This window comes from Jatropha curcas, chromosome 4 (genome assembly GCF_041381405.1).
Source record: "Jatropha curcas cultivar XTBG-Jc1 chromosome 4, XTBG_Jcur_1.0, whole genome shotgun sequence".
NCBI classification, from domain to species: domain Eukaryota; kingdom Viridiplantae; phylum Streptophyta; class Magnoliopsida; order Malpighiales; family Euphorbiaceae; genus Jatropha; species Jatropha curcas.
This window is the reverse complement of record NC_143154.1, coordinates 24,340,689-24,354,411: the sequence shown is the minus strand read 5'-3', so window position 1 is coordinate 24,354,411 and position 13,723 is coordinate 24,340,689. Positions and strand designations below refer to the sequence as shown.

The window sequence follows — 13,723 nt, the reverse complement described above, 5'->3', positions numbered from 1 at the left end:
CCACGTCAAACACTTTTATTGGTGTGGTATTTACACCAAATATGAAAAAATTAAATTGACAGATTTTGGTGTAGTTCGATCATACAAAGCCTAAAAGACAAATTGAGAGAAATTTTCTGGAGACTAATATTTCGTGTAATATTAGCCTTAATATACTGTTTTGTCATTCTCCTAAAATGGTTTATTGTTTATCTACTTCCCTATCAGAACACGCGCATAGAGATTGTTTTTCTAACTAAAAATCACACTCAGAGATTGATGAAATCAGTACATCCGCTGGATATCTGATCCAATCCGATGTAAATCAGCTTTGGACAAGTTAGACGGAAGAAGGAGAAGAAAGCGAAGAGAAAAATAAAAGGATTAAAGAAAGCAACAGAGGAAGAAGGTTCTTCTTTTCTCAACATCAAGCTCCTAATCCGAGACATCATGAGAAGTCAACTTAATACAAGATGGATGTTTCTCTATTGATCGTAATTATTTTTGTTTTTGCCTTTTGTTTTATTTCATTTGAGTTCCAACAGTGTGTCATCACAGATTTGCAAATGTTTGGGTTCTATAAAATTATATTCGTAAGAGTAAAATGAATATTTTCTTTCATACCAAATCTTAAAAAGAAAAACAAAGGCTTTGTTAAAAAGTCACAAGCAAGTTAAAGCTAATTTTAATTAAGCGTTCAAGCGAAGCAGAAATTGCTGCAATCTTCAGCATTGTCTAAAAGTTCCAAGTTTTTACACAGTTAAGGAAAATGCTTTTACATTTGTAGGAATGTTACAAACAGAACCTAAATAAATTTACTTTTACTCCAACATTCAAGAAGTTTGGCCCTTGGCCAAACAGGGCCTCACATAGATAAATGAAATATTCAAAGAAAATTCGATCTGCAATTTTATTACAAAGATCAAAATCCAGCACTCACTTCTTTAATAGCAGTGCACTGCATTGTGCCATTATCTTTGAAGCCCTTGTAATGGCATCAGCTATGTAAAAATTCTCTAGGGCAGCATTGAATGGTTTTGAACTAATCTTTTGAGTGCACTCAGGCTTCAATGAAGCCCCAAAAGTAGCTGGCTCTCTCTCATCCACGCTCAAGAGATTGGGTGCAACATTTCCAATCCGGGATCGGATGGCACCAATTGAATCATAGGGCAAGGGTGCCCCTGCAAACTCAGAGAGAGCCCGAATTATCTTCCAGTCATCCCTTGCATCACCAACTGTTGGAACTGCAGGCAAAGTCTGTTGTGCACACCCGTCTGTGTTTGCATAAGTACCTTCCTTTTCAGTAAATGCTGCTGCTGGCAAAATGACATTGGCACGATGTACACCACAGTCCCCATGGTGCCCCTGATATACCACAAAGGCATCATTTGGCAGCTTGTCCAAGTTCACATCATCGGCACCCATCAAATACACAAACTTCGCAGACTCAATACTCTGGCTGGATTCTGGCACAAGTCCAAGGTCAAGGGCTGCAGCTTGTGCAGCATTGAGAAGCAATACATTGAACCCATTCCAATCAGGTCTCACAACGTTTGCTTTTTTTATAATGGCGTCAACAGTAGAAAAAATTGCATCCTTGTCCGATCTTTCAAAGATTCCAGCACCAACAATAATTGCTGGGTTTTTGGCATTTAAGATTTTTGAGTAAAAGGGATGACGACCTTCGGCAATTTCAAGGAGAGTTTGAGGGCCAGTGCCAAGATGCTCACAATCATAGTTGAAATCAGATGGAGGGCCAATATAACCAACCTTAGCATTGGTTGCACGAACTGTCTTGCGAATTCTAGCATTTACCATGGCAGCTTCTACTCGTGGCTGGCAATTCATGGGACATAATGAGATAATGTGATCTTACAACAGTATATAAAACATTATATATAACTACCAAACCACCCTTCCAATGTTGCATCTTAAATTCTCAACAGAATACCACAGAAAACAAGCTCATATAAAAACAGCACTCATACTACACATTGAAAGCTAAAAATATGAAAAGACAAAAGCAAATATTAAAAATAAGGTAACTATAACCCAAGTGTTAGATAAAATAAATAAATAGCAGACATGTCAGTACATTACCTGAGTACCAACCAAAAGGAAGACATCTGCCTTCTCAAGCCCACTAATGCTACTATTCATTATATATCCAGATCGTAGATCAGCATTTGGGTTTGGGCCATTTCCTTCACACCAGACATTATTTGACCCCATTTTTTATTCAAGAAATCTTTCAGTGCCCTAATGGATTCAGCATCAGACAGCTTACCAGCAACTCCAACAATTTCCTCAGGTTTAACTTGATGTATTACCTCAGCAACTACAGCTAAGGCATCACGCCAGCTCACAGCCTTAAAGCGTCCATCCGTACCACGAATCATGGGATCGTTGAGTCTCTGCCTCTTCAGACCATCATAGCAAAACCGAGTCTTATCTGATATCCATTCTTCATTTATGTCCTGAAATTGGAATGCAACAGGAACCCAACAGGATGAACAGGTGAACTTGTATCCGAGATGCTTAAAACAATGTAAACAACAACAACAATATATATACATATATATCTGACATCCTATTAATCCCATTTGAATCTAGTGAACAGGAAAACTAGATTTTTCATATTAAAGATGCCAACTACAATAAATTCAAGTAACGCATTCAATAGAATGTATGTCTTCTCTTTGAAGAGCAAAATCAACAGTGGGATTATGAGTACCACTGTATCATATTAATTTAACCAAGGAAATCTTGCCAATTCAAGAATACATCCATATCAATTAGGATTAGGCCACAATAGGTTATTAATCAACAAGATAATGTTGGTTTAGAAGAGCAGAAAATTAAGGAAGAGAAGGAAATTCTGCAGAAAATGAAAATGAAAAAAAAAACTGCAGATTTTTTTAAGTGTGAAGAAACAAATATTCACTTCTTATTAATTCCATTACAGCATAATGTAAACATTTATAGTAGAGCTAGTCTAAAGTTTGTCGACCAACCTTCCATAAGTCAAGGAAGGTTGTTCACCAAACCTACCTAAAAGCAAGGTAGTTCACCTACCTCTTGACTTCAACAAAATACAACAAAATCTAAATGACTTTAACAAGATTTCTCCAAAAACTGTCAACAACACTTGCATCAATTTTACTTCAATGGAGCTGTAATGTAACTTTAACACTCCTCCTTGATGCAAGAGTTGAGACAAACATCAAGTCTATTCCTAAGATTCAAATCTTGATTTTTTTGCAATGCCTTGGTGAAAATATCTGCTGCTTGGTCTTCCGAACTGCAATGAACAATCTGAATTTTGTTTTCCTTTTCAGCTTCATGAATTGCATGGTACTTGATTTTTGTATGCTTGGTTTTTCTATGGAAGATTGGATTCTTAACCATAGTGACAGCTGATTTGTTGTCACAAAGTATTTTAGTTGGATTTTCTTGCTGAAAATTCATAATCATCTTCAACTCCTCCTCCATGGCAGCTCTCCACTCAGGCAATTTTAAGGCTTCATCCACCTGAGTTGGTTCAAGTGAGAAATCATTACATCTGCTGTAAATTTCATCTAGGGATCTAGTCCCTCTAATTGCATAATCATCTTCATTTGATTCTTCTTCATTGTCAACTGGAAGTTCTTGCTCTTGCTGAAAATCAAGAATTGATTTAGAATTTTCTGGTTCCATTTTACTCCAATCCCATTCACCTTTCTCATCGAATTTGACACTCCTGCTGACATACACCTGTTTAGTAACAGGATTCAAAATTCTGTAGGCTTTGGATTCATTGTTGTTTTCAACTACAGATGGCAAATCAGCAACTAACTTCTTGGATTGTAGCAATTTTAATGAATTGAGATTGGTGTGACCAAGTCTCTTATGCCACAAATCAGATTCTTCTTTATGACTCAAGCAAGATTCTTCTTCGAATCTTCTTAAGTTTAGAGGAAAGCTTCTTCGTTTCATTTTGACAGCAAATAACTTTGAGCCAAAATGATCACTTATTTCACAAGTTTTATCTTTAAATAGCAAACTATAATTCTTATCCAGCAATTGACCCACCGAAAACAAGCTTTGATTTAGTTCCGGTACGTAAAGAACATCGGAAACAAGCTTTGTACCTGAAGGAGTTTGTACAATCACATCTCCTTTGCCTTTGACGTCAACAAGCCTACCATCTCCAAGTCTGACTTTTGAAGAATAGTTTGTATCCAAGCTATCGAAATTCACCAAGTTTGGTGTCATGTGGTTAGTGCAGCCACTATCAACAAGCCATGCTTCTTTAGCTTCAATTGAAACATCACATTTTTCGATTTCTTTTGCAGCAAATAGTTGTTCTTCATACTTTTCAGAATTTTCGGTGACTTGTGCATGATGGGCTTGTGTTTGTTGATTCTGGTTTGTAGAACAAACTTTCTCGGTGTGACCAAATTACTTACAAACCTTACATTGAGCTCCAGGTCTGAACCAGCAGTAGTTCTCAGTGTGGTTTGTTTTTTTGCAATATGGACAAGGTGGAAATCTATCTTTCCTCCAATTTTTTCTGAAATTGTTCTTCATTTTTGGTTGTTGAGTCACTACAAGAGCCTTCTCTCCAAAGGTTTCTTCTTCCCTATAGGCTTTTCTTTGTTCTACAGCTTGTAGAGCATTTGAAAGCACATTCAAGGATATTTGTGACATGTTCCAAGTCTCTTCAAGAGAAGAAATCTTGGCTTCAAATTTTTCAGGGAGAGTCACCATAACTTTCTCCACAATTCTCTTCTCTTCTAACTCTTCTCCCAACAATCGAATTTGGTTTACAATTTTCATAACTCTATCAACATAATCTTTCACCTTTTCATTTTCCTTCATTTTCAACATTTCAAATTCTTTTCTTAAATTGAATATCTGCATCTGTCTAGTTTTTTCAGATCCATGATACTCAATTTTTAACTTCTCCCAAGCTTCATGTGCTGTCTCACATGTCATAATCTTGGTGAAGATAGGATCTGCAACAGCTGCATGGATATAGGACAGAGCTTTTGGAGCCTTAGCAACCTCTTCTTCATATTGTCTAATCTGCTGAAGGGTTGGATTTTGATTAAGAGGTAGAGGTACTCTGTTTTCCTCCACATACTGCCATAATGCAAGCCCCTTGAAATAAGCTCTCATCTTCACAGCCCAAACATGATAGTTTTCCCCATTAAAATGAGGTGGTGAAAGAGACATGCTGCTGGAAGCCATTTGAGGAAAAGCAAATAAACAGAAAAACTTTACAAATTCTGGTTTATTTGGTGGCTTTCTCTATGACTTTCACTCAAACACACACACAGCCCTTTGAGATCAAGGTTGCTCTGATACCACTTGTTGGTTTAGAAGAGCAGAAAATTAAGGAAGAGAAGGAAATTCTGCAGAAAATGAAAATGAAAAAAAAAACTGCAAATTTTTTTAAGTGTGAAGAAACAAATATTCACTTCTTATTAATTCCATTACAGCATAATGTAAACATTTATAGTAGAGCTAGTCTAAAGTTTGTTGACCAACCTTCCATAAGTCAAGGAAGGTTGTTCACCAAACCTACCTAAAAGCAAGGTAGTTCACCTACCTCTTGACTTCAACAAAATACAACAAAATCTAAATGACTTTAACAAGATTTCTCCAAAAACTGTCAACAACACTTGCATCAATTTTACTTCAATGGAGCTGTAACTGTAACTTTAACAGATAAAACCAATAAAAATTTATCAATGGCCTAATATTAGTCGTGACAACGAGCTTTTCTCCAGTTTGTACTTCTCTAAAAAACATAAGACAGTATGAACCACAATAGAGAAATGGATTTCAGAGACTGGGTTCGAAGAGAGAATAAAAGGAAGTGGTCTTTTTATTCGCGGCTGGGCGCCACAAATGCTTATACTGTCACACCCAGCAATTGGAGGATTTGTGACGCATTGTGGATGGAATTCAACATTGGAAGCAATAAGCTCAGGTGTGCCGATGGCTACATGGCCACTTTTTGCATATCAATTTATTAATGAGAAGCTAGTTATTCAGGTACTGAAGATTGGTGTGAGTTTTGGGGTCGAGGTTCCAGAGAAGTTCGGAGAGGAAGGAAAGTTTGGTCTGTTGGTGAAAAAAGAAGATGTTGTAAGAACTTTGGACAAGTTGATGAAAGAAGGAGAAGAAAGGGAAGAGAGAAATAAAAGGATTATAGAGTTAGCAGAGATGGCAAAGAAGGCAACAGAGGAAGGAGGTTCTTCTTTTCTCAACATTAAGCTCCTAATCCAAGATATCATGCAGAAAATAAACCATGGGAAATCAACTTAATACAATAAGATGGATGTTTCTCTGTTTGATCTTAATTATATGTGTTAAATGGTAGCTTAGAGGTATATTGGGCTGCTAGATTCATGTCTCACTGGCTTTTACATTTTATTTATTTATAATATATTCATTTTTACAATATATTAACATTTTTTGAAAGTTTTTATGGGCGGAAATAATATCATGGGATACAAAACAATATACTCGAAGGCAAGGCCTCTCACTCCTCGCATAGGTAAGAAGATCAATCAGACCACCAAATGATTGGCAGAGTATATTAGCATTTCATATTCTACATTTTTATTTGAAGTATATTTTTATAATATATTCCTTTGTTGGAGTTTTGTTTTATAAATTGATGGAATTTTTAAATATAATTAATATTCTTGTAAAATTCATAATAGACAAAATTATAAATCCAAATATTATAATAAATAATCTAAATTTTTTTTATAAAATGTACTTTAGTTTTATATATTCAAACTCAAAAAAAAAAATTCCTCAAAAAAATTATTTTATAATTAATTACAAATTAACTAATTAATTAATTACTTTATAAAATCACTGATAAGTGCATTATCAAGTGCTTTTATTGTCTATAGTCGTATTCATTTTTGGGTTATTTATGTGCTTAATTCACTTTGTTAGACAATTTTTACCAATTAGACATTATTTTAGCTGCATTTGGAGTAATATGATTAAATTGGTAAAATTTCAGCATTTTTTTTATCTTGACCCTTGTTCGGTTTTTCAGGGATATCTGGAGTTGTAGACCTTCAAATTGGATTCCATTTGATGCGCTGGAAAGATGAAATAAAGTTCTACAATTGTCAAAGAGGAATCAGAAGCTAATTCAGGCTCAATATTGATCAAATTCAGCTCTGAATTTTGAAGCTATGTGCTGTATAACTGAGCACAACCTGTTCTGTTGTGGACTTCATATCTAGAGTTCCAAGTGTCCAAACTAACTCAGCCCAGGCCCATTGAATTCTTAGAAGACAGCCCTACAGTTGTTGTCAAGACAATTAAATGAAATGAAGTCGTTTTGGTCTTAAAAAACGTCATAGAAGATTAACGTTTTGAGCAAAATTTCTGCGTCAATCTGATTTCGTTTTTTAGGTCATATTCTTGTTGTAGATGTCTGTTTTGGGCGAGCCTTAGCTCGTTAGAAAGCGGAGAGAGAGATTTTCAAATTTATTGAAGGAGTCAGAGCCAGATTTGGAACAGAAAATGCTGAAAAACAGGGGAGAAATCAGAACAGCAAATATTTTCTGTTTACTACTTTTGAATTTCCCAATTGATTAGGGATTCTTTTTCCGTTTGGAGGTGTTATATAAGGAGTGATTCTACAGCAGCTAGGAGGCACGTTTTTCTTCTCTTAGTTCATCTATTAATCTAGGTTTTTGTTCTTTATTCTTTGTTTTGGTGGTTGGAAGCCATGATTATGAGTGGCTAATTTCTTTACACCAATTCAAGGGATTTATCATCCTTGCACTTTTGTGAGACTCGGGTTTTAAATGAGTAGTTTCTTCTTGAATATCTGTTGTTTCTTGTTCTTATTGAGTTGATTTTATTGAATTCTTTGCTAAAAAGGCCTATTAGTGAATTGTTTGGTAGGATTAGGTGCTATTTCAGATTTCATAATCCGTAATTGTTATGAAAGTTTGAATGTTAGTAGCAATTAGGTATTACTGATTATATTTCAGGTTTTCAGTAATAATCTATAGAGACAATAGGGATGAATTAAATGGTTTATGCTTTATAAATTGTTGCTCAAGTTTAACTACTTCCCGATTCTTAATGTTTTTATTAAATTGAAAGGGATTGCTTAATACCCAATCGTTTAATAATTAGAGTTAATGAGGGTGTTGGGCTCAAGTTAACGAAATAGGGGAGTTTTGGGAATTTATCATGGTTTTTGGTAAATTTCAGTTAAGTATTCAAAGAGTAATTAAATCATAAGTTGTCTGTGATCAATTGTGCATTGGATTAGAAATCACCTTGAATTGGTTTTTTATCAATTCGCATTACTACTTTAGTTTAATTAATTAATTTTCTTTTTGAACTGTTAAGTTGAATTTTTCACAAACAAACCCCCCTTCTTTTTAAACACGAAAATTAAGATTTCAGTCTCTAAGGTTCGACCTGAATTCACCACTTCTACAGTTAAATTCAGTAATTTAAATTTGGTGGAACCGACAAACATCAATCACATTAAAATAATTTTAAACATCATACTTTAATTTTAAAAGTACTACATAAAAAATAACTAAAATCTACAAGATAACATAGAATGAATATACAATGTCAAAAAAAAAAAAAAACCATAGAATGAATATAAATTTATTGATTGAATTTTCCAACCTTCAATAGTAACATTTAGAATTTAAGGCAAAAGTCTCAATGAATTCATTTTGACCTTTAATTATGGTAAAAATCACTTATGGGAAGCAACAATCAACAAGTTTGAAACAAGATCAGTTTCGTATTTGAAATGGATTTAGGGATACTTGAGGATAAACAAATGAATAAAAAGGAGATGAAAATGAATGAATTAATATATGAAAAATAGAAATGATGGAAAATACAAAGTGAGTTGCATAGACCGGACCTTATACTTTTCACCTCAAAAATATAAATTAACTAGTCTGCGGATGTTATATAATATTTAAAAATAAAAATTTTATTTTTATTATAATTAATAATTATTTTCAAAAATCCAAATATCCAATTTATTATACTAACTAACGTCCAAAAAATGAAATAAAATAATTTTTTTCCATATTTTTGCAAAAGAATCAATATATTGACATATCCATACATAAATCAAGCTTAAAATTTGTAATTTATATAACTATTTTAATAGAGTTTACAATAATCCTTTTAAATATCAATTATTGAATTCATTTTGAATAAATAATCTAAAATTCAGGCATAAATCTAATAAACATTAAAATTTAAATAAAAAAAACTTTATCAAAGTTTGCCCCGATTTGAAACAGGTTGAGAAGTACTATCATCTCATTTCGCAAATCACAAAGTCATACATTAATCTATCATTGAAAATTGAATACATTCTGTAATTCTATCACCATCACCACATTGATTAAGCGCACATTAATAAAATGCTATGAAAATAGTCTTACATTGGTCACAAAGAATTCATTTCTTTTTGTTGAAATTATGATTTGATTTTTTTAAAAAGTTTCATTTATATTGAAATAGATATCTATAAAAATTCTGCAACAGTGAAAAAAAAAGAAAATAAAGAGATTAAATATTAGTTATTTTGAAGAAGAGAGTGAAAAGTTTTTAAAATATTAAAGATATTATTAATTTAATTAGTTATTTAAAAAATAAAACTATTAGTAACAATATTAATTAAGTTCTCTATTAATTATATTAAAAATAATTTTTAAAAATATAAAAATTATTTCCAACTTAATAGATTAACTTTTTGCCATGTAAGCATCTTAATCTTTTAGAATTATGTCACCTTAACTTTTATATATTTATATAAATAGAGGATACCTTTCAAAATTTTGAATTTTCAGTGTTGAGTTGCAAATTTATGAAGTTGTGTTCTTTTTTTTTTTTTTTTCTTTTACACTTTCATAGGTATAACAACCATCAGTATCTATCATTTTGCATCAAAACAATTGATTATTTGATATCTTGTGGGATCATATGAAGAATTGTAGTATATTCCATGGTATTCCTTAAATATATTTAGGATAGGATGCTCCTTTAACCTGATTTAACGGGCACTAAAAGTGGAATGGATTTGAACTTCGAAAAGAAAATTGATCTTGTACTGCAATTTTATCTCATGACTTTCTTTTCATAAGAAATAATTTTTAATAAAACTTGACTTATTTGTCTCTGTATTTTTTTCATAAACCTATATTATGAGCTCCATTGCACTAGAACATTTTAAAAACAAAGTTTTATTTGAATATTTGAACTAATTTTATGATTACTTTATATCTGTAAAACACCAAAAATTAAAAAATATCTGAAATTACATTCGGTTGGATGTTTTCTTTATTGATCAATTCTTTAAAACAAATGATAAATTTCCGACGAAAACAGAGAATAAATTGTTGGTTGAATAAGTTTTTTGTCATGTCCGGTAAAAACTTTTAGATTAACTTATAATGTTTTGATAAAGTCAAAACTCTATCTCTATAATTATAGAGTAACATAGTTTTATAATAGCTTTTAGAAGTTGAGATAGTTTTTTTATAAAATATTGAAAACTATAACAATTAGCTTTTAACGTTTAGCTAATTAAACAATTATTTTTACAGAACATTTATAATTTAAACCGCTATATAAACAGTTATCACCTAGAAAATAATAGTTACCAGCTAAATTATAATAGCTAACAATTAACAGCTAATAAAATAACTAACACCTATTTAGCTACTAAAACAATTAATATTATCGAACATTTTCAATTGACGAATAGTTGATTTATTAAAATATTGTAAAACCTTAACATAACTTTGGGATAAGCTTATTAGTTTATCTGAGTGAAAAAAATTGATTAAATGGAAGGATAACTTTTCAAATTTTCAAATGGTATTGCAAAATAAATATCTAATCAAAGCTTAATGATATAAAAGTCTTGCATGTGTTTATTGAAAATGTCACTAATAGGTGATTGATTGTTCAACAAAGAGAGAGAAACTTAAACTTATAAAATGAAAATTAAGGGTAAAATGGATAGTTCTTATCCAGCCGAAAATCAAACGCGTTTAAAATTGTACAAAGAAAAGAAAAGAGACATCAAATGATAACGTCCTCAAATTAATGGGTTGCTGCGTAACGCACTCGTACAGTTGCACCACTGTTGTTTGTCTTGTCAAGCTATCGACGAAAAGATAAGTTTCACCATCAAAATAGACTGCATCATGTTAGGAATCAGCTCTAATACCAGTTGTTGGGCATCAGCTCTGATACCACTCGTTGGGCCCTTTCAACCGATTAAGAGAAAATTAACGCAGCAGAATAATAAATTTGTGACACACAGATATTTACGTGGTTCACCCTCAACTGTTTAGGGCTACGTCCACGGGACAAAATCTGAATCATTCTTCCACTATTAAAATAGTAGGTGAGTAATACAAAAATAGTGACACTCAAAGTATTTCCCAAAAACACTTCATAATAATTTCCTCACTATTTTTCTCTCCCCTAATTTTAGGAAACCCATCCTAAAATTAGAAAACTCTCTCGCTACATTTTCTCTCTTCGTTCTTCTGTGTGTATTGTGTGTTCTGCCTCTGCCTCTATTTATAGGCAGGTTAACGCGTAGAAATGCCATGTACAACTCCTGTCGTGTACAACTCCATTGCCTTCCATTTTTGACTACACATAGGGATGCCGTGTACAACTCCGTTGCCTTCCATTTTTGACTTCCTTTATTTTCCTTTCAAATTTATTGTGGGTCCCACTTGAGTGGGCACACAACCACAACAAATCTCCCCCTGCACACTCAAGTGAGGACGTTAGCCATCATCATCCCTGCAGCTATAATCTATTAGATCTGCCCACCATCTTGTACCGCCGCTACAACTTTGCGGGACACGCCGCCCGACCTCCTTTTGTCGGGAAGACTTTCGACACAAGACACCACCTGCAGATCTTTTTTCGGTCTTGGTTCTGTTGTTACACAGCAACTCTTTGCACGCTTCAGTAATCTTGATTGCCACGACACGGCTCCCTCTGCAAATATGATTAGATATCCTGATGTAGACTTTCTCGAGTCAACATCCCCAGCCATATCTGCATCGGTATAACCGACTAATACTGGCTTCTCATCTCCAAAGCATAAACATACTTTGGTTGTACCTCGAAGATCCATTTCACTGCAGTCCAATGTTCTTTTCCAAGATTTTAAAGAAACCGACTCACTACTCCGACTGAGTGAGTAATATCTGGCCGTGTACAAACCATGGCATACATCAAGCTTCCAACTGCTGAAGCATATGAATCTTTTCCATTCTTCCTTCTCTCCATCCGTAGAAGGGCACTGTTTAGAACTTAATTTAAAGTGATTAGTAAGAGGCAACTAACCGCTTTTGCGTTCTCCATTCTAAACCTTTGAAGTACTTTCTCAATGTACTTCTCTTGTGACAACCATAATTTCTTGGTTCTTCGATTTCTTGTAATCTTCATGCCAAGAATTTGCTTTGTTGGTCCCAAGTCTCTCACGCAAAGACTTACTAGATTTCTGACCAACAATCAACCACATAGAGCAAAAACAATGTAGTCATCAACAGAGAATTTCTTCATAAAAACACAGTGATCTGAAGTAGTCTTTCTGTAGCCTTGCTCCCCCATAACAGACTCAAACTTCTTGTACCACTGTCTAAGTGCCTGCTTCAAGCCGTACAGACTCTTCTTCAGTTTGCAAACACAATCCTCTTTTTCTACGAAACCCTTTGACTGCTCCATGTATATTTCTGAGATATCGTCCACCTCAGCAAACACTAGCCCACTCTGCTCTGAGTAGCTGGCCACCGTGTTATGTCTGTCATCCACCTCTGCAAACACTTGCCCACTCTACTCTGAGTCGCTGGCAACTGTGTTATGTCTGTCGTCCACCTTTGCAAACACTGCCCACTCTGCTCTGAGTCGCTGGCAACTGTGTTATGTCTGTCGTCCACCTTTGCAAACACTGCCCACTCTGCTCTGACTCGCTGGCAACTGTGTTATGTCTGTTGTCCACCTTTGCAAAAACTAGCCCACTCTGCTCTAAGTCGCTGGCCACTGTGGACTTTCTGAGATATCATTCACAAACACTAGCCCACTCAACTCTGAGTCGTTGGCCACTGGACTTTTTGAGATATCATCCACCTCAGCGAACACTAGCCCACTCTGCTCTTAGTCGCTGGCCACTGCACTTTTTGAGATATTGTCCACATCTGCAAACACTGGCCCACTCTGCTCTGAGTTGCTGGCCACCATGTTATGTCTGTCATCCACCTCTGCAAACACTTGCCCACTCTGCTCTGAGTTGCTGGCCACCATGTTATGTCTGTCATCAACCTTTGCAAACACTGCCCACTCTACTCTGAGTCGCTGGCAATTGTGTTATGTCTGTCGTCCACCTTTGCAAAAATTGGCCCACTCTGCTCTGAGTCGCTGGCCACTGTGGACTTTCTGAGATGTCGTCCACCTCTGCAAACACTGCCCCACTCTGCTCTGAGTCGCTGGCCACTGGACTTTCTGAGATATCGTCCACCTTTACAAACACTGGCCCACTCTATTCTGAGTCGCTGGCAACTGTGTTTTGTTTGTTGTCCACCTCTGCAAACATTGGCCCACTCTACTCTGAGTCGCTGGCCACCGTGTTATGTCTGTCATCCACCTCTGCAAACACTTGCCCACTCTACTCTGAGTCGCTGGCAACTGTGTTATGTCT

At 34.6% G+C, this 13,723-nt stretch overlaps 2 pseudogenes across 1 annotated transcript; one reads left to right on the top strand and one right to left on the bottom strand.

The window, feature by feature from the left end:
- Positions 1-788: 788 nt before the first annotated feature.
- On the bottom strand, positions 789-4,233 carry LOC149497034 (NADH dehydrogenase [ubiquinone] iron-sulfur protein 1, mitochondrial-like; annotated as a pseudogene). Its single transcript, XR_016320325.1, has 3 exons — positions 4,126-4,233; positions 2,080-2,456; positions 789-1,815 (listed from the first exon to the last, which is right to left on the bottom strand). The product of XR_016320325.1 is annotated as an NADH dehydrogenase [ubiquinone] iron-sulfur protein 1, mitochondrial-like (transcript).
- A 129-nt stretch (positions 4,234-4,362) lies between these two features.
- On the top strand, positions 4,363-6,294 carry LOC149497033 (UDP-glycosyltransferase 73C2 pseudogene; annotated as a pseudogene).
- The last annotated feature ends 7,429 nt before the right edge of the window (positions 6,295-13,723 follow it).